The sequence below is a fragment of the Rhineura floridana genome, chromosome 5 (genome assembly GCF_030035675.1).
Source record: "Rhineura floridana isolate rRhiFlo1 chromosome 5, rRhiFlo1.hap2, whole genome shotgun sequence".
Taxonomy (NCBI): domain Eukaryota; kingdom Metazoa; phylum Chordata; class Lepidosauria; order Squamata; family Rhineuridae; genus Rhineura; species Rhineura floridana.
Genome location: NC_084484.1, coordinates 183,046,004 through 183,071,123, shown reverse-complemented (window position 1 = coordinate 183,071,123; position 25,120 = coordinate 183,046,004). Strand labels below are relative to the sequence as shown.

Sequence of the window (25,120 nt, the reverse complement as noted above, 5' to 3'; positions counted from 1 at the left end):
TGTTGTTGGCCATGTGCACCCACCAGCACTCTGGCTGCCGCGTTCTGCACCATCTGGAGCTTCTGAACTTGGCCCAAGGGCAGCCCCACATAGAGCACATCGCAATAATCCAGCTTTGAGGCCACCAGTGCATTGACTACAGTGGTTCAGGAACGGCTATATCTGGCAAACTAGACAAAGCTGGTAAAGGCACTTCTAGCCACAGAAGACACTGGCGTTTCTAGTAACAGACACCCAGGAGTATCTCCAAGCTATGCACCTGCTCCTTCAGAAGGAGTGCAACCCCATCCAGAACAGGTAATTTGCCTGTCTCCCGGACACGGGAACCATGCACCCAAAGACCCTCTTATCTTCCCAGGATTCAAGCACAGTTTATTGGCCCTCATTCAGTCCACAGCTGCATTCAGATGCTGGTCCAGAGCTATCATAGCCTCTCCTGTTTCAGATGTTATGGAGAAATAGAGCTGCATGTCATCAGCATACTGATCTGCATATCTTAAATTATTAATATTTCTCCCTCCAGTTTTCACACCTCCTTCATCTTGGTCCAATCCTGCTTTCCGTATGATATGATCTGCATATAGATTAAACAAGTAGGGTGATAAAATACATCCGTCTCACACCCTTTCGGATTGGGAACCAATCAGTTTCTCCATAGTCTGTCCTTATAGTAGCCTCTTGTCCAGAGTGTAGGTTGCACATCAGAACAATCAGATGCTGTGGCACCCCCATTTATTTTAAAGCATTCCATAGTTTTTCATGATCTACGCAATCAAATGCTTTACTGTAATCTATAAAGCACAGGGTGATTTCCTTCTGAAATTCCTTGGTGTGTTCCATTATCCATTATGTTTGTGATATGATCTCTGGTGCCTCTTCCCTTTCTAAATCCAGCTTGGACATCTGCCATTTCTCGTTCCTTATATGGTAAAAATGGTAGAATCTTGAGCATTACTTTACTTGCATGGGCTATGAAGCCCAGTGGCTTCATATAGATGTTAAATAGGGGAAAGGATAGTACTGTGCGGAACCCCATAGCACAACTGCCAGGGAGTACTCACCCAGCGCTACTCCCTGAACATAGCCCGTCGGGTAAGAACGGAACCACTATAATACAGTGCCCCAATACCCATCCCACTGAATCGATCCAGGAGGATACCATGGTTGATGGTACCAAAGGTGCGGAGAGATCGAGCAGAGATAACAGGGCCACACTCCCCCATCTCTTTCACAATAAAGACCATCCATCAGGGCAACCAAGGCTGATTCAATCCAAAACCAGGTCTAAACCCAGATTGCAGTGGATCTAGGTAATTAGTCTCATCCAGGAATGCCTGCAGTTGCTCCACACCTCCCTTCTAAGCCACTACCTTTGTCAAGAAAGGGGTATTGGAGGCTGGTCTAAAGTTATTACACTCCATTGGGTCCAGAGTGGGCTTTTAAAGAAAAGCTTTAAAAGCTTCTTTTTTAAGGAAGTGGATGCACCACAGCCTCTTTGAGGGTAGCAGGCAACACTCTGTCACACAGAGATGCATTTGACCCATTCAGTCATCCCGCTGTGGCTACCTTTAACAAGCCAGGAAGGACAAGGATCTAATGAGCAGGTGGTTGGGCGCATCACTGCCAGCATCTAGTTCACATCATCAGGCTGCATTAACCCTCAACACTGGGTTCGGCATTGGATTGAAAACCTTGGCTGGCACTGTTGCAATAGCAGTGTCTAAATCAGCACAAGCGACTTTATCCTCAGTGTGTTTAGCCAGCTGGTTACATTTAGACAACATGTGCTCCAGATGCCATCACCACTACCCCGGTCAGGAGTGACCAATCTCCAGACCACACGTAACAACTCTGCTGGGTCGCTCCTCAAGGATGCAACGGAAGCAGCAAAGTAAGATTTATTTATTTCTTTATTTTATTGCATTTATATACCGCCTCATAGCTGAAGGTCTCTGGGCAGTTTACAACAATTAAAAACATTAAAAATAAGTATATAAATTAAACCGTGCCAAATTAAAACCCATAAAAACCGATAGGCAAGTTAAAACATATGCTATTCAAATGCTGTTAAAAAATGCCTGGGAGAAGAGGAAAGTCTTGACCTGGTGCCGAAAAGGTAACAGTGTTGGTGCCAGGCACACTTTGTCAGGAAGATCATTCCATAATTTGGGGGCCACCACTGAGAAGGCCCTCTCCCTTGTAGCCAGACTCCCAGCTCCCCTCCGAGTAGGCACCTGGAGGAGGACCTTTGATGTTGAATGTAGTGTACGGGTGGGTTTGTGTCGGGAGAGGCGTTCCAACAGGTATTGTGGTCCCAAGCCGTGTAAGGCTTTATAGGTTAAAACCAGCAGCTTGAATCGAGCTCAGAAACATACAGGCAGCCAATGCAAGCGGGCCAGAATCGGTTTTATATGTTCGAACCGTCTGGTCCCTGTTACCAATCTGGCCGCTGCATTTTGCACAAACTGCCGTTTCCGAACCATCTTCAAAGGTATGTTTGCTGCCCTCACAGCCATGCGGTAGGCCCAATTATGTGCTTGAACACTTGTTCAGCTCTGGAGTGAGACTTATGCCAATTATGCTTCAGTACTCTTCTGCTCCATTACACTGACCACAGCTTCTCAGTATACCAAGGGGCAAGTTGGGCTCTGCAGTGCCAAAGAGGGCCCTCAGGAGCTGTTGAGTCAATGGCCATATGAGTCTCACCGTTCCATAATGACACTGAACCTCAACAGGATCACCTGCTCTATCCACTGGGAAATCCCCCAGTGCAGTCAGGAATGTATCAGATTCCATCAGTCTTCGGGGGCGGACTATCCTAACTGATAACAAGTGTTGAACCTACCCGTACACTGCGCTCAACATCAAAGGCCCTCCTCCGGGTGCCTCCTCAGAGGGAGGCTCGGAGGATGACAACAAGAAAGAGAGCCTTCTCAGTGGTGGCCCCCGAATTGTGGAATGATCTTCCTGACGAGGCACGCCTGGCGCCAACATTACTATCCTTTCGGCGCCAGGTTAAAACTTTCCTCTTCTCCCAGGCATTTTAGCATTTTAGTATTTAGTATTTTAATATGTGTTTTTGTCTGTCTTAAAATGTTTACGATTTTGAAATTTGGATGTAGTTTTAAAATTGTTTAAATATGTGTTTTAATTGTAGATGGAAGTTTTTGTTTGTACACCGCCCAGAGAGCTTTGGCTATAGGGCGGTATAGAAATTTAATAAAATAAAACAAATAAATAAATAAATAAATAAGTGCAGGGGAGAATCTTCACTGCAAATCCAAACCTCACCAGGAAGTGGTCTGGCTATAACAATGAGGTGATTATCTATCCCATCTATTTCCAGACTACCCTGTTCCCCACATGGGGCAAAGACTAAAACCATGATATGTCCTGCTCTGTATGTTGAATTGATGATCATTTGAGACCATGCCATGGTTGCCATCGAGGCCATGAAAGCCCGAGCTGGACCTGAAGCATCATCAGCATGGATGATGAAATCATCCCAAACCATCAACACCACACCGGAGATAACCTCGGCCAGGTTAGTCAGGGAGGCTGTTGAGCGCCAGGGTAGATGGTACACCATCATCTGGGAGAATTATTAATCTGAGAGGATAATTAGAGCTAGTATTTTCACCAGGGCAGCAACAGCTGTGGGTTTATCCCTCCAGATTTAATGCAGCTTCGCTGACTATCGTCCATTTCTGAGCATAATTCAAAGTGCTCATGCTTACCTTTTAAAGCCGCGTGGTTTGCGACCTGCATATCTGAGGTACTCTCTTTCCTCACATGATCACTGTTGGAAGCCATTCTTCAGGTTCCTCTGCCTTCTGAAGTTAGTTGGTGACTAGTGAGAATACTTTTTTGGCTGTGACACCCGGCTTTGGAATGGTTTTCCTAAGGAAGCTTGCCTAGCACTAGGGATGGAATTGCCTGACAATCCACATGGATTTTTTTTCTAATTCCTGTCTCGCTCCTTAATCCTAATGAGAAGCGGGTCCCCCCAGTCTGCTGAAACTGCATATTATGCACATTGTTATGCATATAATACTATACCCATATACACTCCAGGTTTCTTAAAACAACTAGCACATAGACATTTAACAATGCATATAACTAAATTAAAACACATATATAATAATATATATCCAAAATTATTATGCCAAAATATAGTACAGCATGAGGCTCAATTTTTAATATGTATTATGTATAATATGTATATTTTTGTGTGTAATTTTGCAACCCACAATGCAGCAGCAATATAGACGTAAGTGGACACTCGATGAAAGAGGCAGTCTGATGCAAGCAAAGCTGAATTGGGCCAGTACCACCAAAAGCTGCAGATGAATCCATTTTAAAAAAGACTCCTCCATCCTTACCTGGCACCAACCCTTACTCCCTTTTGGTTCCAGGAGAAGACACTTTAATTTTCCCACGTCATACCTTTTAAAACATCAACCAAATCTGATGTTATTTTTGATACTTGTTTTATTTCTCTGTTGCCTTTAATTTATTTTTTAAATTTTTTTGGGCCAGTTTTGATATATCTGACATGTTTCATTGTGTTAACTTTGTTTTTGGCTGGATTGCAGGCTAGCTCAAAATCTAAATTAACAAATAGGGATGGAGAGCATTGTTTGGAAAGAGAATGTGAGAGGAGATGATAATGGCAGCATCCAGGTGCTATTTAACATATTTGGGAGATAGGGAAATTCACTTCTCCACCTCTTCAGCAATTCAATTGCCAGGCCCAGTTATTAAGTTGCTAGGGGCACCTCAGCACCTGGGTATTTCCATCCCTGCAAATCTGTGTGCATACACACACACTCTTCTTTAACACAGCATGACTCACAGACCCTCAGGTTTTCATATGTAGCTTGCTCTCTACCGCACTATGAATTCCTTGTTCCTTTAGCATAGCTCAACTGCATCTGTGTTTCCCTCAACATTTGGGGATGTGGAAGTCTTGATTTCTCTCATTTGCACAGAAGCTCTCTCTCTCTCTCCCTCCCTCTCTCTCTCTCTGCTCTTGCTGGCTTTCGTCCTCATTTCATCTAACCCACTACTGGTCTGGAATGTTAATGCATCTGCAGCTAGAGATGATTTATCGGTTCCCAGAGCTCTGGCTAGGACAGCAGGAAGAAAATGCTGTTTCAATGAGCTTGCTTGGCACTGTTCAAATACACGAGCCCGGAAAGACCTTCCAGTGCTTTGGCCCTCACCAGTTTTGCATTATGTCTGATTGAAAGGGGCTTTTTTAGCAGTGTGTTTGTCTCCAGATTCCACACTAACTTACCATCAACTTACCATTTGAAAATTGAAGAAGTGAATGACAGGCTCTGTTCCCAAACCTAGAAGTCCTCAACTTGGTTGGGCTTGGTGACCCCTAGGACACCCACACCCACACAGCTGCCCCTGGCTTTGTGCTGAAAGTAAAGTTCCTGAAAACAGACACTGGTATTTTATATTGCCATGTGTTGTGGAGGAGCAATAAATTGAAGTATTTTTATGTTGTGCTGTTTGAGTAACCCCTTTTCCCATTCAGCCTGGATCTATTTGGAACAGGGTTGGGAAAAGAATTGAAACAGCACAATACTGGAAATTAAATTGTTTATTTTTGAGCCTACTTCAGAGGGTTGCATTGAACTAAATTCTGCTCAGAGGAGATCCACTGAAACGGATAACCTCAATTAGTCATGTTCAATAACTTCAATAGGTCTAATCTGAATTAGGCTTGCATTGGATACAACCTAAGGTTTGGCCCTTTGGGGCTTCTTGTGGAATCATCAGGGAAGTGATTGATGGGGCCGAGAGGCCTTCCCCAGCTCTGCACACCATGATCCTCCCATTCCTTTCATGGTGGTGGTGGTGGCAGACAAGGAGGCCTTGAAGTTGGGTTTACGTTAGGTTCTCAGCTTTCCTGCAGCAGCATCGTCCTGGGCACAAGGACCCGTGTGGTTCCTACTAATATATTTTCCCCATAGATTCTTGTGTCCAGAGGTTGCTGTGGCAGTGTTGAGAGCTTAATGGAGGCAAGGCCCACACCTGGCAACGGTTCCTTATTGCTGTCTGCCTTTGAAAAGGAAGGGGTGGTTGCCATGGTAGAGGAGGGAGTTAGATGGTGCCAAGTGAGCCTGTGATTAACTGGGTTTGGAACTGACATGTAATGGTTCAGGGAGGCAAGACCAATATCATTCACCGTTCTAACCCACCCAGCCACCCCCGTTTATGACTCTTAGCATAATCACTAGTGCTTTTTGTAGGTTATAATCTGAACTGATTAATATTGGAACTCTTGCAAGGCAGAAAATGTTCATCTTAACTTGTAGTGAAACTGAGCTTTTGCAACACTCTCTGGTTCGATCTAGCGTTTCATTTCTTACACAGAGCACTGTGTTTCTCATATACATATATCTAAAACAAACAAATGAAATTGTTTAGAAAATTTCAGCAAAGAAGTAAAACACACAGTGGTACTTGAGATGAATTGTAATTGTAATGATTTAGTTCATAAATCTCATTGAGCCCCATTGAAGTGAAAGTACCTTAACCTGTATTTGTCTTACCTTTTGTGAAGCATAGGTGGGCAGTTACAGCCTTGCCTTTGACATTATTGCCTTCCACATCCTCTTGAGGATTATGTTTCTGCCTCTCATTTATTAAATGCCTAACATGTTGTAGGAATGAGCATTCCCCTCCAGGGAGAGGGATTTAGCTGCCTCTTTCATTGGTGTCCCCAGGAGGTAAAGTGCATGGTAATAACCATCCATGGGAGGTGATGGCAGGAAGACTTATGTTAGCTTAATGGAAAGAAAGAGCCACATGTGTGGCACTGGTATGCTTCTTTCTGTCTGCTTCTGATCCTTTGACTCAAAGCTGCGTTCACTTCAGCCCTTGTCTGTCTTTCCCCCTTTTCCTTTGAAAATGTGATGCTTGTTTCTCAGGTGAGGAATCTGCTCAAAATCCAGATTTTACAAGCTGAAATTTCTTATTGTGAAAACAGAATAATATTATGCAATTGAGGTAGTTTAGGTTCTTTAACTTGTACACTTTGTTCACTTCTTCAAACGAACAAAAAGTATAAACTGAGTGTTTTTGAGTGGTGAAGCATTTGGAGGGGATGAATAGGTATATAAAACCCAGAGCATAGCAATCTAAGGTTGGATTCTGAGCTTTCTGCAGGCTAGGAGAGTTGCTAGAATATGGAGATTATGAGCAGAGACCTGGATTTGGGTCTCATCAAACATTATAGCTTTGTGTTAGGTTCCCTCTGCTTCACACCTAGATGGCAGAGATATGCTCATTTTTGTGTTGTGATAACATCATATAGTTTTGCTTGCTTGCTCCCCCTCCCCCCAGCTCCTCCTTAAATTTAATTTAATGTATTGGATTTCTTAGTCACCCATCTGGCTGGCCATCCAGCCACTCTGATGATTCCTAAACAACTTCTATCAAGAACAAAACCCAATGCCTTTTTTGTCTTCCTAATACTGTGTAAATCCACCCTATCAAGTGTGTCAGACTAAAGTCTGAAAGTGTAAACATGAAGTAGGAACAAACTGCTTTCCCATTAATCTTCAAACTTTGGTTTACATGACAACAGGTCACAACTCTTCTATTGCCATGACAATCTGATGCGAGATTGTTAAAATGTCATGCCTTTGAGTTATTTTTAGTTTATTTGCTCTTCCCATGGAGACCAACTTTGAGTGAAGTGGTGAAATAACTCTGTGAAAGATACTGATGGCGAAGATCTCTTGCATCCTTTGTGTTTCTCTTTCCAGCAATAAGCAATTCTTTAGAGCCTGTTTCTTGATTCTTGGGGATGTGTGGAAAGAGTAGCTGCCCAGTAATGCCCCCCCTGGATGGTTAGAGGAGATCCTATCCCACATATTTATTTATTTATTTATTACATTTATACCCCACCTTTCTTTCACCATGGAACCCAAGGTGGCATACATGTTATTCCCAGGCGGTCTTCCATCCAGGCACTGACCAGACCCAGACCTGCTTAGCTTCAGCAAGGTGGTGGCCTTATGTGCCTTCAGACCATAGCCTGGGGTATTTAGTGTTTAAACTGGAACTGAATGTGTGCGGCTTGTGCCTAAGGGAAAAGGAGATAGGCCAAGAGAAGAATCCTTCAGCAAGAGGTGGGTGTGAGATTCTTTCTATGTTTTCCACATAGTCAACTTGTATATCAGTGTCTTCAAATCAAAGCATTCCGTCAGTCTCACATGCAAACGTTTTAACATCTGTAGAGGAAAAGTGGGACCTGCAACCAATAGTTGCTGTGTGGGGTGTTCCTGTTTAGGGTGCTGACCAGCCAAATTTGCCATCCTCCAGGACATTCTATTCCAGTTTTCTCTCTCCTCAACACGCTAGTGAGCATTCCATAACTAGTGAGCGTGCTCAGTTTTCACTGACTTGTTGTGCCCCCCCCCCATTTTTTTCTAAAGAGTTTTTGTACTTCTGTAAATCTTAGGATTTCCCTGAGTTTGCTGATACCTGCTGCTCATGTTCTGCCATTTTGGCTGCACAAGTTTTCACCCTCTGATTTTGTTAGCTCACAGAGAGAGAAAAATGCAATGTTAATGCGAAAGGGCAAGACACAAATATAGATTGCCACATTTTCTGTCGCTGTCCACTAACCAGTGAAAATAAAATGACATGTTTTACAGACATCTGAGACACTCAAGGGGATCATTCTGTCCAGCATTTAATTGAGGAATTTCATGCCACTACAGTAGGATTTAATTCAGATTTACAGCCTTGTTAACTCTGCAGTCTTTCTGTTGTTGATTTTATAGTGCCTTGTCAAAAAGGGTTTGTTTCATGACCAAGTGGGATTTCTGTTAGTTACTATATAAACACTGTAGAATCTGGGCTGTGTTGAATCACTAGGCTACAGAACACTCCCACTCAGATTATGGGACTTCTTGACTTGCCTGCCACCTTGGGATGGGGCATTGCCCCTGGCATGTGTCTGTTGTCTGCCGTGGCTGCCAGCACTCCATCTTGGTCACTATGTTTCCGTATGATAAAGAACGCATATATAGTACATGCGTGCAAGGAAAAGCATAAAGAAGTGGAGCAGCCATGGCTGTGGTGTTGCTGGCTGTTTGGAACATTGGAGAATGGGTGGGAAGGGATCCTGCTGCAAGCCATACTCCTTGGGCCAAACTGAATGTTATGTTTAGTGCATCTTTGCACTTAATATGCATGGGTGTTAAAATGCAAATGATAATTATCAATATCGCAGCACATGTGGAGGGGAAATGTAGCCCTCTTATGGAAGCAGATCATACAGTCATAGAATAGCAGAGTTGGAAGGGGCCTACAAGGCCATTGAGTCCAACCCCCTGCTCAATGCAGGAATCCAAATCAAAGCATTCCCGACAGATGACTGTCCAGCTGCCTCTTGAAGGCCTCCAGTGTCGGAGAGCCCACTACCTCTCTAGGTCATTGGTTCCATTGTCGTATGGCTCTAACAGGATGCTATTTGCATATTTTAAAAAAAGTACACATTAAATGAATAGACACATTTAACTTCTATCTAGTTTTCAGTGGTGTAAATTCCTTTTTGTTACCTGCCGTGAGTCCTACAAATCACAGGCTGCAAATTGCAATAGAACTATCAAGTAGAGTTGCTTGTACTTGAACTTCCCTTTGTGTTCCATTTTCTTCATTCATCAAACATGGAGTGAATTTTTCTGGAGTCTCCCAGTATAGATTTGAAATGGAAACTAATCTCAAAGAACAGCTTCCATTTTACAAGTCTCTTGTCTGGAATCAGTTCAGAAATAGAAGTAGTATTTGCTGATCTCCTTGTCTTTTTATTATAGCCGAAACCAGCACCTCATTCACCCTGCCAGAGTTTCTCTTGCCAGCAGGGCCAGCCTGACCTCTCAGTCAGCAAAGTTTTTATGCACCCCAGTTGAAGTAGCATGCAGACTTAGAGGTGCATTGCCAGGATCCCTTTCAGTGTCCCAGGAGATGCTCACATTAAATTTTTGGATCATGTGGTGAAACCAGATGGTGCCAAACTTTGTGCTAAATAGCAAGCTCTGTGCTGTAGTACATTCATTGATACTATCTCAATCTTCCAGAGCAGATTTGGGGTTGGCACGGAGTCTGCGTGGGGGGGGGGAGGAGAGGGGGGAATCCCATTGTGCTAGTGCTAACCTTTGCACTAGCATACCTTTTTAGTTGAATACCGCCCAGGGCATGTCACAACAACTTAAAATACAACATTAAAAAGACTTTAAAACAAATTACAATTGTAAGAATAGGGTGGATCCTAAAAATGTACATCTAAAAGGCTAGGATAAAGAGGTATGTCTTCAGCATACGACAAAAGCTGTACAGTGAAGGTGCCAGGTGCCTCACCACTAGGGGCTGCCCCAGAGAATGCCCTGTCCTGGGCAGCCACCACCCTGAACTTCTGTGGGTAGGGATCTTAATATGTCACTATTCTGATCTTGTATCTGCAACATAATTCTTTTGTTAAAGAGCAAATGCTGAATGCTCTTGTAGGCAAATACATGCATGACCACTTCAGTTAAAAAAGTATATGAGAGAGTGGCCCCTGAATTCCTAGCTAGTAGAGAGGAGGCAGTCTGATCAGAGAGTTGTTTGTTTTGGAGGAGGAGTTTGTGTAGCCTCTGTTGACGGGAACAATATCTATTCTTTATTCCTTGTACTGAGCTGTGGCTACTTGGATGGTGTGAAATATAGGAGGGTGCTTGGGAATGGTCAGGAGTAGCCAGCCATGCAAACAGATGCCCCTTTCCACTCCTCCAGATTAATCTTTAAATAGAACATAAGAACATAAACAGTGTTTATTTGTCTTCAGAACTGCTTTTGTCACATCAGTTTATTTAAATGAATGCTCAATTAATGAATTTAAGTTTAAAGCGAGTTTAAAAAATGGGGAGGGAACTGTTCCGGCAAATGGGTCTTTTGGTCAGCTGCACTTTTGATAACTCTGCAGAAGACCAAAGCATGCACAGATCCGGCTGACGCCTTAATGATGGGATTTTCCTTCCTTCCCCACTACTGAAATTTCAAAAGGAGCTTTTTGCAGCTGTCCATGTGACTGCAGGTTAGAGCTGAGATATTTCTCCCGACAGCTAGTGTGCACATCTGTGCTGGCAAATGACATTAGCTGACCCCCTCTGGTGTTTGCATGGTGCATAGCTTCGACTGTGTGGCATTTCACACTGTAATGCTCCAAGAACTCCAGAAAACCCAAGACTTAACGTCTTTATTAGCTTCTTTGCCAGTGGGCCTGCATTTTGAAATAAATGGCTACTGCAGAAAGCCTGTCTTGACACCAGTGTGATACACTGACATGCTAGTTTTAAAATTATTATTCTGATTTTAGTTTTCTGGGCAAGGAGAAGCTAGATCCTGAAGGGGACATGATCTTGTAGTGGTAGAGCCGTGATTTCCCGACAGGAATCCCTTTTTCCCTTTAGCTCATTCCATTTGGTCCCTTTCAGCAACTGCTTCTTAATTACTCTCCTGACTTCTTGGTCTCTGCAAGGGAAAAGGTTAAGCATGCGATGCCGATTATTGTTGTTGTTGCTGCTGCTGCGGTTATTTATTATTATTTATTATTTGATTTATATCCCGCCCTTCCTCCTAGCAAGAGCCCAGGCAGCAAACAAAAGCGCTAAAACATCATAAAAACATCATAAAAACAGACCTTAAAATACATTAAAACAAAACAACTTTAAAAACATTTTTTTAAAAAAGCTTAAAAAACATCTTTTAAAAAAGGGTTAAAAACATACTGTTTTTTAAAAAACATATTAAAATCAATTCCAACGCAGACACAGACTGGGATAGGTCTCAAAAGGCTTGTTGTTGTTGTTCACCAGAAGGTCCTAGGGTGGGTCACAGTAATATAAAATACAATATTAAAAACAGTTTGAAACAAATTTACATTTAATAATAATGATAATGATGATGATGATGATGATGGTGATGATGATTTATATCCCACCCTTCCTCCCAGCAGGAGCCCAGGGCTATGGCCTCTCCTGTCCTGCATATTGACTAGCTGTATCAAACTATTTTATTTGTGTTATTTGTTTATTTATTTATTCTTAATTTATTATAGGCATTATTTCCACCCTGCCCTTCAAAAAACTTTCCTGTATTTCCTGCATATATATACTGCCTTTCTGCCAAGGCACCCAAGGCGGTTTACAGTTTTAAAGTACTGATATAAAATGTGAGCGTGACCCTGCCAGGGAGGGGAGTATTTTGCCTGGAGCAGGCCCTGTTGCTGTCTTCTCCCTTTGCGTGAAGCTGACAAAGAACATCTGAACATAGAATAACACATTCATATAAACAGCATGCATAGAACTGCCGGCATGGATAGGTACTTGAGAGCATGAGAAGGAAAGGTAGGTTCCTGTTCCAAGGAGCTTACAATCGAAAGTTTAATGGGGGGGGGGAATGGGGGGGGAGATGAATAAATGTGAGTAAATACACTTACACTTAGGACATCTGGGAATGAAGACTGACAGGTGAAGCAAGAGGGTTTCATTCTTTCTTTTTCTCCCAAACTTCTAGCCTTACTATCCACCCACCCACCTCGAGTTTGCAGTGTCACCTTCAAAAAAAGTCCTGTGTTTTAATCCCAAACTTTACTTAGAGACCGCTCAGCTGTAGTGCTTTAACTCAGCATTCCCCAACTTAAATGTCCTCCCGTTGTTTTGGACTACAACTCCCGTGGGCCCCAGCCAGCATGGCTGATGGGGTTTGTAGTCCAGAACAGCACCTGGAGGGCACCAGACTGCAGAAGGCTGCTTTAGTAGCTCCTGTAATGCTGAGGAATGGGGCCTCCACTGACAGAACCAGAGTTTCTAATCCAACTGGGGTTGTGGTACATGCAGGATCGTCACTGGGGAACAGAAGCTAAAGATGCAGTGCTGTTCCTTGCCCTGCCAGTGGGCTGACATTAACAACACAGAAGACTGCAGTTCCTCCCCATGCCAGATTTACTGGGTCTCAGAGATAATAAATTAAACAGAGTCATCTGCTGATGAATCGATGTCTGTGAACTGGGATTTATTTATTTATTTATTAAATTTATATCCAGCTCTTCCTCTCAGAAGGAGCCCAATTTGAACTCAGATCTGCTTGAGCCACAATCCAGAGATCTGATTTTCTTCAGTTTCCTACCTATTGGGAAAGAGTTTGCCATTTGTAAGGACAAAGGAATTCCTTCAGGTGAATTGAAGCTGGCTGTGTAACTTCATGTCCTCTTGACAATGCAACCAGATATTCCAATGGAAAGGGGAAACATGCGGAGATCAGTGGCGTGAGGTCATCTTAGATAAAGCAGTCTGAATTAATGGTGGCAGGAGAGCTGACTCGCTTGGCATTTTTCTTTAAAGACGAGGTGCCTTCCTTTGCTTTCAAAGATTGTGCTTTATCTCTCTGCAGCAGTCAAAAGCAGATTGCATGGTTCTTTTAATGTCTTGCTCATAATCTCTCAATGTACATCAAAATGGCTTTTTGCCCTTGTGAGTGTTCCACGCTCACATTTATATTAAAGACTAGCAACGCAATATGCTCTCTCTCTCCTCCCCCAACCATGCCTTGATCCATAACCTTGAAATGCTTCCATTGATTTTTCTTTGTTTTGTATTGTATTGTATTTTGTTGTCTATGGAGTAAGGCAGCTACAGTCTAAAATTTGCTTTTGAAGCTTCTACAGCATTATGTGAACGTGAGTAGCAAGCAATGGAGTTGGAATGAATTAAGGTAATTTTTGTGCTAAGGCTATTTTCTCTTCTTTGGAAGAAGCAATACAATCTCTGCCTGGAGGAGAGTTCATATTTTTACATTCCAGCGGAGTGATGCAATAACAAGCTGGTGCATGGGCAGAGTGGGAGGGATGGAGTCAAAACAAGCTGGTTACAGGTTCATGCTTCCAATGGCTGGTGTAAATATGAGATATGTACATGCCAAGCTGACCCAGAAATCATAGCTTCATATGTGACACTAGTGGAACAATTCTGCATAATAGTTTCTCACTTTGGGAAAATATAATTGGCAGTATTATGGCAGTATGGGACTTCACAGGATGGATATGTGAGTTGGAATGGGTAGTTTTCCTGCTCCAAAGCCATGCCTGCAAAATCTGCAGACATTAAGCATTATGACATGATGTTTTATGTTTATATAGGTCTGTCTGTCTCCGTTTTTCTCTCTTACCGGCATGTGGCCTGGGAACAGGTGGCCTAACAACAACTCTGATGAGTGTGGTCCCGTGTGGATGACTTGCCAGCAGTGCCTTTTAATTCCTCCACAATGCAATGTCATACCAATGTGGTGAAACAATATAAAGAATCCAGCCTTGTAGAGTATGTGCTCCTGTTAGCACCAGGCCAGCAAAAAAGAAACAGTGAGATGTCAGTGATGATGGGCCCTTCCATTTATTTTAGGATGCTATGTCCTGGGCAGGGCCGGTTCTAAAGGGCAGCCAGGTGGGGCACTGGCCCGATGGCCCCTGGAGCTATGGGAGGGCCCTCTGCTCCCCTTCTGCGATCCATGCCCCCCCCCACACCCCACCTACCTATCTGCTGTCTTTTACCATTGCCCTTAACAAGGATGGTGGCCGCGGTTTCCCTAAGGTACTGAAGCCCCTGTCGCCATCTTAGTTGATGGCAGAGATGTGTGCATGTAGCACGCACGCGTGCCATCAACAAAGGTAGTGGCGGAGGCGTCATCCCCTTAGGGAAACCGCGGCCTCCATCTTCATTAAGGGCAATGGTAAAAGGCAGCAGACAGGTAGGTGGGGGGCATGGGGGGGCCATGTGCGTGCGTCTGTGCATCCATGTGCGTGCGTGTGTGTGCGCACACTCAAGCTGGGGCCCAGGGCAAGCTGATGCCCAAGGGCCCCGGCATTCCTGGAGCTGGCCCTGGTCCTGGGACAGTGTGCCACCTGTCCTGCACCTTTCCTTCATTCTTCAGTTTCTGGGCTCTCTGTCTCTTAGCCTCTGTACATTTCAGGATACTTTCCTCATCCCCAGTCTGCCCCTGACTGAGGTTTCACTGACAGCTTTCCCATCCCTCACAGAATCTGGACTATAAACTGTCCCCTGAGCATCTGAACGTTCTGTGCCACTGCACCAGCTCAGCTAATCAGTGCCAGAAGCTTTATCACGACAACACATTAGATTTTAGAAAGTGAAATATTTTCATACAAGTGGCTTGATGTAATTTTAATGTTAGATGCATTCTTGACTCATGTGAGTAAGGAGGGGAATAATCAAGAGATGTAATGAGGCGTGGAGGGCCTGAGATGTGAAGATGAGGCAGAAAATGAATGGAAGACTTAAGGAAAAGGAAGGGTAATGCATGATTGTGGCTCTTGGAGGGGAAGGGAATGAAAGGGGAGAGACACACTTACTGTTCTGCCGGTTCCAGTGTGTCTCCACCTCTCTTTCCTGAAAATGGGGGCACACAACACTAAACAAACTCCACCCCTTTTTACTGTAAAAACTGGTGGGATCAGCTCCAGTGCATTTTTTTAAAAAGATTCAGCCTCAAACAGGTTTTGCAACTGATTGGCAGATCCACCTGTTGCCCCTCCAAGTGTGGCCAATGGAAACACTTTGCTCTAGGCGACTAGTGTGACACTACCTTGGGGCAACTTACTGTGACATACGAAGCTGCCTTTTTATATTCAAGGGTCTGCAACTTTTGGCTTGACTCCGGAGCCAGCCACTATTGGATCCTTCCCTCCCTGAGCCCTTTGGCATATGCAGAGAACCTGGCGGAGGGCCGTGTGTCTTATCAAGCTAATCAGGCAGAAGCAGTGTCAGTCTCTCCAAAGCTCAGTGCACCTTAAGAGATCTCTCAACGATTCAACTTGAGGAAGAGGATCTGTTTGCTGCTGGGAGTCCTGGTTAGGGTAGGGTCCATCTTTTGCTCCTGGCAACTGGATTTGTGGGGCCTTGAAGTTGCTTTATATCAAGTTTGAGCATCAGTCCGTGTAGTCTAGTTGTGTGTAATCTGGCTGGCAGTAGCTCTCCAAGGTCTTTCCTAGCTCTTCTATCTGAAACTCTTTCAACTAGATGTCCTGGGATAGAATCTTGAGATTTTCTGAATGCAAAGCATGTTCTCTGCCACTGAGCTACGGGCCCAGCTCTGTAAATATTCAGTGGACTTGGATGTAAGGTTCTTTACCTTTTTGGATCAGCCTAGGGAACATGTTCACACTCACACCCAGGAAAACCTGGATTACATGTTGTTTTAGGGAGGTGATTGAGTGTGAACACATGCTCCTTAGGGTAACCTGAGAAGCTGAAGAACCTCCTATCCAGTCAGCTGAATACTTGGGGGGAGATTTCCCCCCTCTTCCTATCAGGGTACAATGATGAAAGGTGTGAAGCAAAAAGATAATTAAAAATAGTAGGCATTCTTCTTGTTTGCCTGTTGCCCTCGGTTGTACAACATGTTTCTTCCACATACTCTGTGAAAGGCAGGCAAGACATACAGCAGATTGCATAGTGAATAGTACTGTGAAAATGTGAAGTATGTTGTAGAAATATAAATTGCTGGAAACTTCACTCTCCTCTCATCTTTTTGCGACACACTCAGAATAATTGGTAGCTACCAGAAGTATGTGATACTGGCACTGTTCAGCAGAAGACTCCTGCCGAATTTTTCCTAGTGTTCCACATCAGCTATCTTGAGCAGGAAATTACTTCTTTGAAAAGCTAATACCCCTCCTCTCCAAGGATTAATGCTTTTTAAAAGTGAAAGCTACCTCCAAGCCGATTGAATCTGTTTTAACTTATGCTAGGCCTCCAAAATACCATCCCTTCCATCTTGCAAAATGTGAATTTCTAAATTGTCCAAATAAAGAAAAAAAACCTGACAATTTTGCATCTGTTTTGGAATTGTTCTTCAAGTCATTTTTCAAGATTTTTAAAGGATGCTTTATTTTCCTGATGGTTTTATTGATGTTTTTGGTGTTTTATCGCTTATTTGCCTCCCTGGGCTCCTTTTGAGAAAAGGGTGGGATATAAATGTAAATAACAATAATGATGATGATGATCATGTGTGTTCTATACTGTCTCATCATTACAGATGCCAGCCAACTACCCCCTTTTCCTTTATAGCTCCATTTTACATATTTCAGAAACTAACAGCACAGTCCTAACCACGTCTACTCAGAAGTATTGAATTTAACCATTGAATTTAATGGGGCTTACGCTCAGATAATGAGATTAGGTTAAGAACATAAGAACATAAGAAGAGCCTGCTGGATCAGGCCAGTGGCCCATCTAGTCCAGCATCCTGTTCTCACAGTGGCCAACCAGGTGCCTGGGGGAAGCCCGCAAGCAGGACCCGAGTGCAAGAACACTCTCCTCTCCTGAGGCTTCCGGCAACTGGTTTTCAGAAGCATGCTGCCTCTGACTAGGGTGGCAGAGCACAGCCATCACAGCTAGTAGCCATTGATAGCCCTGTCCTCCATGAATTTGTCTAATCTTCTTTTAAAGCCATCCAAGCTGGTGGCCATTACTGCATCTTGTGAGAGCAAATTCCATATTTTAACTATGCGCTGAGTAAAGAAGTACTTCCTTTTGTCTGTCCTGAATCTTCCAACATTCAGCGTCTTTGAATGTCCACGAGTTCTAGTATTATGAGAGAGGGAGAAAAACTTTTCTCTATCCACTTTCTCAATGCCATGCATAATTTTATATACTTCTATCATGTCTCCTCTGACCCGCCTTTTCTCTAAACTAAAAAGCCCCAAATGCTGCAACCTTTCCTCGTAAGGGAGTCACTCCATCCCCTTGATCATTCTGGTTGCCCTCTTCTGAACCTTTTCCAACTCTAGAATATCCTTTTTGAGATGAGGCGACCAGAACTGTACACAGTATTCCAAATGCGGCCGCACCATAGATTTATACAACGGCATGATGATATCGGCTGTTTTATTTTCAGTACCTTTCCTAATTATCCCTAGGATGGAATTTGCCTTTTTCACAGCTGCCGCACACTGGGTCGACATTTTCATCGTGCTGTCCACTACAACCCCGAGGTCTCTCTCCTGGTCGGTCACTGCCAGTTCAGACCCCATGAGCATATATATGAAATTCAGATTTTTTGCTCCAATATGCATAATTTTACACTTGTTTATATAGAATTGCATTTGCCATTCCCCCCCCCCCCATTCACTCATTTTGGAGGGATCTTTTTGGAGCTCTTCGCAATCCCTTTTTGTTTTAACAACCCTGAACAATTTAGTGTCGTCAGCAAACTTGGCCACTTCACTGCTCACTCCTAATTCTAGGTCATTAATGAACAAGTTGAAAAGTACAGGTCCCAATACCGATCCTTGAGGGACTCCAGTTTCTACAGCCCTCCATTGGGAGAACTGTCCGTTTATTCCTACTCTCTGCTTTCTGCTTCTTAACCAATTCCTTATCCACAAGAGGACCTCTCCTCTTATTCCATGACTGCTAAGCTTCCTCAGAAGTCTTTGGTGAGGTACCTTGTCAAATGCTTTTTGAAAGTCTAAGTACACTATGTCCACTGGATCACCTCTATCTATATGCTTGTTGACACTCTCAAAGAATTCTAATAGGTTACTGAGACAGGACTTTCCCATGTAGAAGCTTTGAGTGGTATGAATAAATAATCCTACCTTAACTGCTTTATAAACCTAAAATATCTTTTGGGATATTATATGGGTTTTCGTCATGTTAGTATGATTTAGAAACTCCACCCCCAATCCTGTAGAACTTTCATTATCTGTCATTCCTCCAGTTTGTTTTAATTGGGGTAAAAGTTATTCCAATGCCCTTTTTTAAACAAAACAAATGTTTGATAATTTTTGGAGGGTTTTGTGTATGTGTTAAAATTTTCATTGCCTTGCCTTTTACCACACCCATTTCCCCACCACTATAAAGCAATGGTTTAGGTCTCTGTTTCTCAGTAGTTGGCTGGCCTGGTAACATCAGGGAGTGAAATATGTCACCGTTTCAGACATGGTTGTACTCTTTGGACTCTGGCTACTCTAAGGAGCTAGATTAGATGCCCTTCAAGAACTCTTTCCAACTCTCCGATAATTCTGTGAATATCTCAATGCGAAACTCACCTGCTGCCTGGTAATTATGTCAATATAAACAATCTTTCCAGAGATTTCTCATGTGTCCAATTACTTCCTCCATCTAGAGACTCAGCAAATATGTTTCACATGGACAACCTGATTTCTCTGTTCCCTTGCTCACCACGTGCAAAGGAGTGGGCAGCGCAACCCCCAGGAGTTAATTGGAACTACATGCCACAGTAAATTAGATGTTGAGCCCTTCAGGGCAAGGTCTTAGCCCTACATGTTTTTGTAGAGTACCCAGTGCGCTTTGCTGATCTGGAAAATGGCTATTAAGGGTGCAAAATGCTGTAGCAACATAAGCTGCCATTCACCGTTTGTTTGCAGGATAAGAACTTATTTCTCTTTGTAGGAAGCATAGTTGATGTGCATGTGTGTGTGTGCAAATATAATCTTCCCCACCTCTTTCACTTCTTCATAAAGTCTTTTTGGAGTAGCAGGACTGAGAGATGAGTCTGACTTTAAATTGTGATAACCAAATACTACTGGTGGAAAGGTCAAAGTTGGCTGTAGCATGAGGAAAGGTTGGTTGCCCAATGGGACACAGAACTGACTACCTCATTTCTATGTGACTTTCAGAGAACTTCCTAGTGGATTGCATTCCATGTTAATTAGTGGAAGAGGATGTGCCATTTCAATTTTCTGATTCCACAATCTTTGTGCTAATCTTAGAGATGCCCTTTATATCACAGGTCATGCACAGGAGAACAGTGGATTGTACCCATGGGTCAGAACTCTTAGCTGTCTTTTCTGGCAGCCCTGACAACATCCAAAATTGTTACCTCATGGTGAGATGATCTCTGGTTAAGGGTTAAGTGCTCAATGCTGGTGTGACTTCCTGTGTGTGTTTTGGAGAAAGTATATGCTATACTTGATCTGCCTCACACCTGGTCTTCCATAAGTGTTGAAGTTGTATCATTTTTGCCCAGTGTTTAGGTAATATGCTGGTAATTCAGCTGTGAATCTTAGGATGTTGTGGCTCCTTTGCGTATTTAAAAGAAGGCTGAAATCCATCCTTTTTGCTAACTAGCATGACATTTGCATTGAGTTTTCCTCACAGCATACCTATCTTCTAAATTGTTGTGATGATGTCATCTACGGTGTTTCCTCACACAGCCAGTGACAATCAGTAGAATGGTGAGGGAGAATGCACAGGGTGGTAACAGCATGAGACTGGTATGCATTCCAGAATGATTACAGAAAGAGGAACAGAACTTGAGATGGAGCACCCATGTTTTGCAGCAGCCCTGTTTTATTGTTTATTTATTTAAAAGTTTTTATACCACTTCCTAGTTAGGCATCTCAAGGCCCTGCAGCAAATAACAAAATACAATAAAAACACCCCACACAAGTAAAATAAAAAATATAAATTACAATCAAGCAGCAGACATCAGTATTTAGCAAAAGCCATGGTGAACAGAAATGTGTTCAGCATTCACTGAAATTACACTAATGTTGGCATATACCTTTATTTCACATTGAGAGCAATAGGAACGTACATGCATAGTAAAAGACAGAGAAAAGAAATAGTGGTACAGCTACTCAGTGAGGATGGCAAAATGATAACAGATGACAAAGAAAAGGCAGAAGTGCTCAATTCCTACTTTGGCTCAGTCTTCTTCCAAAAGAGGATCTATGATCTTCCTAGGAAATGTAAAGTTGAAGGGGCAGGATTGCAACTTGAGATTGATGGACAAAAGATCAAGGAATACCTCATTACTTTGAACGAGTTCAAATATCCAAGGCCCAATGAACTGCACCCTAGAGTATGGAAGGAACTGGCTGAAGAACTCTCAGAACCACTGTCTATTATCTTTGTGAAATCATAGAGAATGGCTGAAGTGCCGGATGACTGGAGGCGGGCTAATGTCCCAGTCTTCAAAAAGGAGGAACCTGGGAACTACAGACCAGTCAGGAGCAGATTATAAAGCGATCAGTTTGTAAGCACCTTGAAAACAATGCAGTGATTACTAGAAGCCAACAGAGTTTGTCAAGAACAAACCCTGCCAGACTAATTCTATGTCATTTTTGATTGGGTGACCTCCCTGATACTGTGGAAATGCTGTGGACATAATATATTTTGACTTCAGCAAAGTTTTTATTAATTGATTGATTGATTGATATCACACCCTTCCTCCCAGCAGGAGCCCAGGGCGGCAAACAAATAGGGATAACTGCTAAGTTCTACACCTAGGAAAAAGAAACCATGTATGAAGGATCTTAGAATTATTGTTGATCACAAGCTGAACATGAGCCAACAGTGTGATGTGGCGCAAAAAAGACAAATGCTATTTTAGGCTGCATTAATAGAAGTATAGTTTCCAAATCACAAATCACTTCCCCTCTGTTTGGCACTGGTTAGGCCTCATCTTGAGTACTGCGCTCAGTTCTGGACACTGCACTTTAAGAAGGATGCAGACTAACTAGAACAGGTTCAGAGGAGGGCAACAAGAATGATCAAGGGACTGGAAACAAAGCTCTATGAGGAGAGACTGAAAGAACTGGGCATGTTTAGCCTGGAGAAGAGAAGACTGGAGGGAGATATGATAGCACTCTTCAAGTACATGAAAGGTTGTCACACAGAGGAGGGCCAGGATCTCTTCTCGATCATCCCAGAGTGCAGGACATGGAATAATGGGCTCAAATGACAGGAAGCCAGATTTTGGCTGAACAGGAAAAACTGTTAGAGCAGTAAAACAATGGAACCAATGACCTCAGGAGGTGGTGGGCTCTCCAACACTGGAGGCCTTCAAGAAGCAGCTGGGCAGCCACCTATTGGGGACGCTTTAATTAATTTGGGTCCCTGCATTGAGCAGGCGGTTGGACTTGATGGCCTTATACGCCCCTTCCAACTCTCTGATTCTATGATTCTGTGACTATGTTTGATCAGTCTAAAAGCCTGATCTGATATTTTTTCTTCTCTTCAAACACCAAAACTTGATGAGCAAAGGAAATGAGAAGAGAGCTGACAAGTTCTTCAAAGGCCAGATACCCTTTTGTCTGGGCATGGTGGAAGCTAATTAGCTTTCTAGTGGATGAACCACTTACAATCCATACTGGTGAAAAATAGCATAGGACCCTATAGTTAGATCCAGCTCTTGTTATACATTTTAAGATCCTGAGAAGGGACCAACAAGAAAAACTCAAAATAAAAACCATCAGTCTGTTATCTAACCTAGGCAAATGATTTTCCTCTCTTTCAAAGGCTGCTTGGATATTAGCTAAAATGTACCATGATGTCCCTCTTCTCTTTCCTTTAATTTGAAAGCCAAATACAAATGGAAGCAAAACAATATGGATGAATGTTCCATACGTTGGATGGAAAATCCAACGATTTGGATGTTCCAAAATGTTACGCATTTTTAGATCATGTTGATTTCTATGGTGACGATAGGGTACATGGTTAACTTTGTGGCATTGAAATCAATGGGACAAACACTTAATTTTGACTGGATTGTGCCCAAGATACTACGCTGTTTGGATCTCTATTCTGTGTTGGCGCACAGCTGTAGAATTCACCTTCATAAGCAAATCAGTAAAGATATGTCTATTAGTTTATGTGTGTTAGAATGTTATTTAATTATTCAAGCATCTCTATCACTGTATTTTTTTTCTTAAGCACTGTGTCTCCTCCATACCTCACCGGTCTTTAAGGGAAGAATACGTCTGTGGCACTCAAGCTTATAACAAAGCTATTTCACTCTTAAACAGAGACGTTAGGTTTTTCAGACCATCTGATTCATCTTAATAGGTTGGCTAAGACTTTTATACCTCCTTGCTGAGTAGGACGAAATAAAGCTTAACCAAATCAGCATTAAGCAAATAATATGTGCTGGGTTCATGAACATAATGCATCTTTCAAATGTGTGCATTCCATGGAAGCAGGAGCTGTTTAGCTCTTAGCAGTGTATTTACTTGCCTCAAAACAGCTTTCAAGGATAAGCGTTGGATTTGCTAGCTGCCTCTGTATTTCTCTTCTGTACTCACAGGCTGTGTACAAGTTCAAGGTTCTGGTTTTGGTGGACAAAGTCCTATGCAGCTTGGGAACAGGATACCTGAAAGATCATCTTGTTACTTATATGCCCAGTCGATCACTGCGCTCTGCAGGTGACGGCCTCCTGCAGGTACCCTCTTATCAGGTGGTCCATTCAGCACAACATAGGAAGCGGACCTTTAGTGTGGTGGCACCGACCCTGTGGAACTCCCTCCCCTTAAATATTAGACAAGCGCCAGCTCTGCTATCTTTTCAGTGCCTGCTGAAGGCCTTCCTCTTACCCCTGTCTGCATCTGTGTTGGAATAGCTTTTTAAGATGTTTTTAAAGCTGTTTTGTTTTGAAATTTTTTTAAAGATGTTTTGTTTCCATGTTTTAAAGTCTTCTGTTTTTAAGTTGTTTATTATTATTTATTTATTTATTATTATTTATTATTTATTAGTCACTTGATACCTGAAGGTCCCCAAGCGACTTGGTGTATATTCTTAGAAAAGATCCTTTAATCAGTTTCTCTTGAAGGAATCAGTGTACATTATTTCAAAAAAGAATATAAAGTTAATTTGTTTTATGTATGCAGATGGAACCCTGGCAAAAAGATTGTGGTGTGCAACTAAGACCAGCATTCCTATACCTAAAGAATTTCTGTCTGATAACTGGCCAATCTTTCCTTCAAAATCTACTAAAAATGGGGTCCTGCATTGTTCTATTGACAATTTTTTTATGGTCAAGGTGTCACGTTTTCTCTAACATTTAATCTCAGCCTTTGTAAGCTGAACGATTCCCTCCTTTTAGGAATTACAAATAACTTTCCAGTTTTGACTCCACATTTTCTCTCCTCTTCAAGGCAATCAAGAAAATTAAGCGCCCCAAGCCCTGGTTATTAAAGATTTGGGTGTGCATATTGGAAGGATCAGTACCATTTGTTTGGTCAGGGCCTTTTAGGCCATTTCAGACATCTATGAACTTTGGGGATTCCATGAAGTATATGCTCAACAGGGATACACAACTAGTCCCAGCTCCCTGTTGAACATGTCTTTGGTTTTTTTGTATGTGTTAACTCTTGTTGCATTTGCACACTACATTTTTAGTTGTATCTAGTAAAAAAGGTGTACACCTAAAGAAAAGAGACTCCATGTGAAATTATTTAAAGGAGGGATATGAAAATGTAATTGGACTGCCTTCAAGTCAATCCTGACTTATGGCGACCCTAGAATAGGGTTTTCATGGTAAGCGGTATTCAGAAGGGGTTGACCATTGCCTCCCTCTGAGGCTAGTCCTCCCCAGCTGGCTAGGGCCTGCTCAGCTTGCCACAGCTGCACAAGCCAGCCCCTTCCTTGTCCGCATCTGCCAACTGGAGGGCAACTGGGCTGCTTGGGACAATGCAGCTTGCCCACAGCTGCACAGGTGGCAGGTCACGTAACCCTTGAGCCACTCACTATGGGGGTGATCTTTAGCTGGCCCTTGACACCCAGGAGACATGAGCGGGGATTTGAACTCTCAGACTCTGGAATCTCAGCCAGGCTCTCCTCCCCACTGTGCTATACCAGCTGTCTAAAGGAGGGATATAATTATCTATAATTAATACATTAAAATATAATATGAAGAGTCCCATAAATGCTAAAGTATGTGGAAAAGACTGACTCCCAACTCTCATCATGTCTTTCCAGTTGGGTGAACCCCCAAAATGGCTTCACCATTTTGAAGAATGGGGTGGAAAACACATCTCTGGCTTTCCATGCAATACTGTGGAAACACCTGTTGATACTGGCCTTGGCCAGTGTGGTTATTTGGATGATTATTGGAGGAAAGGTGCTGTAGGAACTCCAAGTTGTCGTGATGTCTGCGGAAACTTGGCAATGGAGAACGCTCTCTGATAAGCCTTTTGCTCAGTGAGCTGTGACTGAAGCAAAGATGGACAAAAGGTCTTTAGGTATCATATCCTTTACTCCCACCCCCCTTGTCTCAGTTTTGAATTTAGCAT

General features: G+C 42.9%; 1 protein-coding gene across 11 annotated transcripts in view; it reads left to right on the top strand.

Annotated features, from left to right (window-relative positions):
* FAM168A (family with sequence similarity 168 member A) overlaps positions 1-25,120 on the top strand; it is a 251,675-nt gene that overhangs the window by 165,024 nt on the left and 61,531 nt on the right. The window contains exon 1 of one of the 11 annotated variants that reach the window (XM_061629084.1): positions 3,380-3,544. The exons of the other annotated variants lie outside the window; for them this stretch is intronic. The gene's annotated coding sequence lies outside the window, so the exon portion shown is untranslated. Of the gene's footprint in view, positions 1-3,379; positions 3,545-25,120 lie in introns of those variants that run through there. 11 annotated transcript variants of the gene reach the window in all.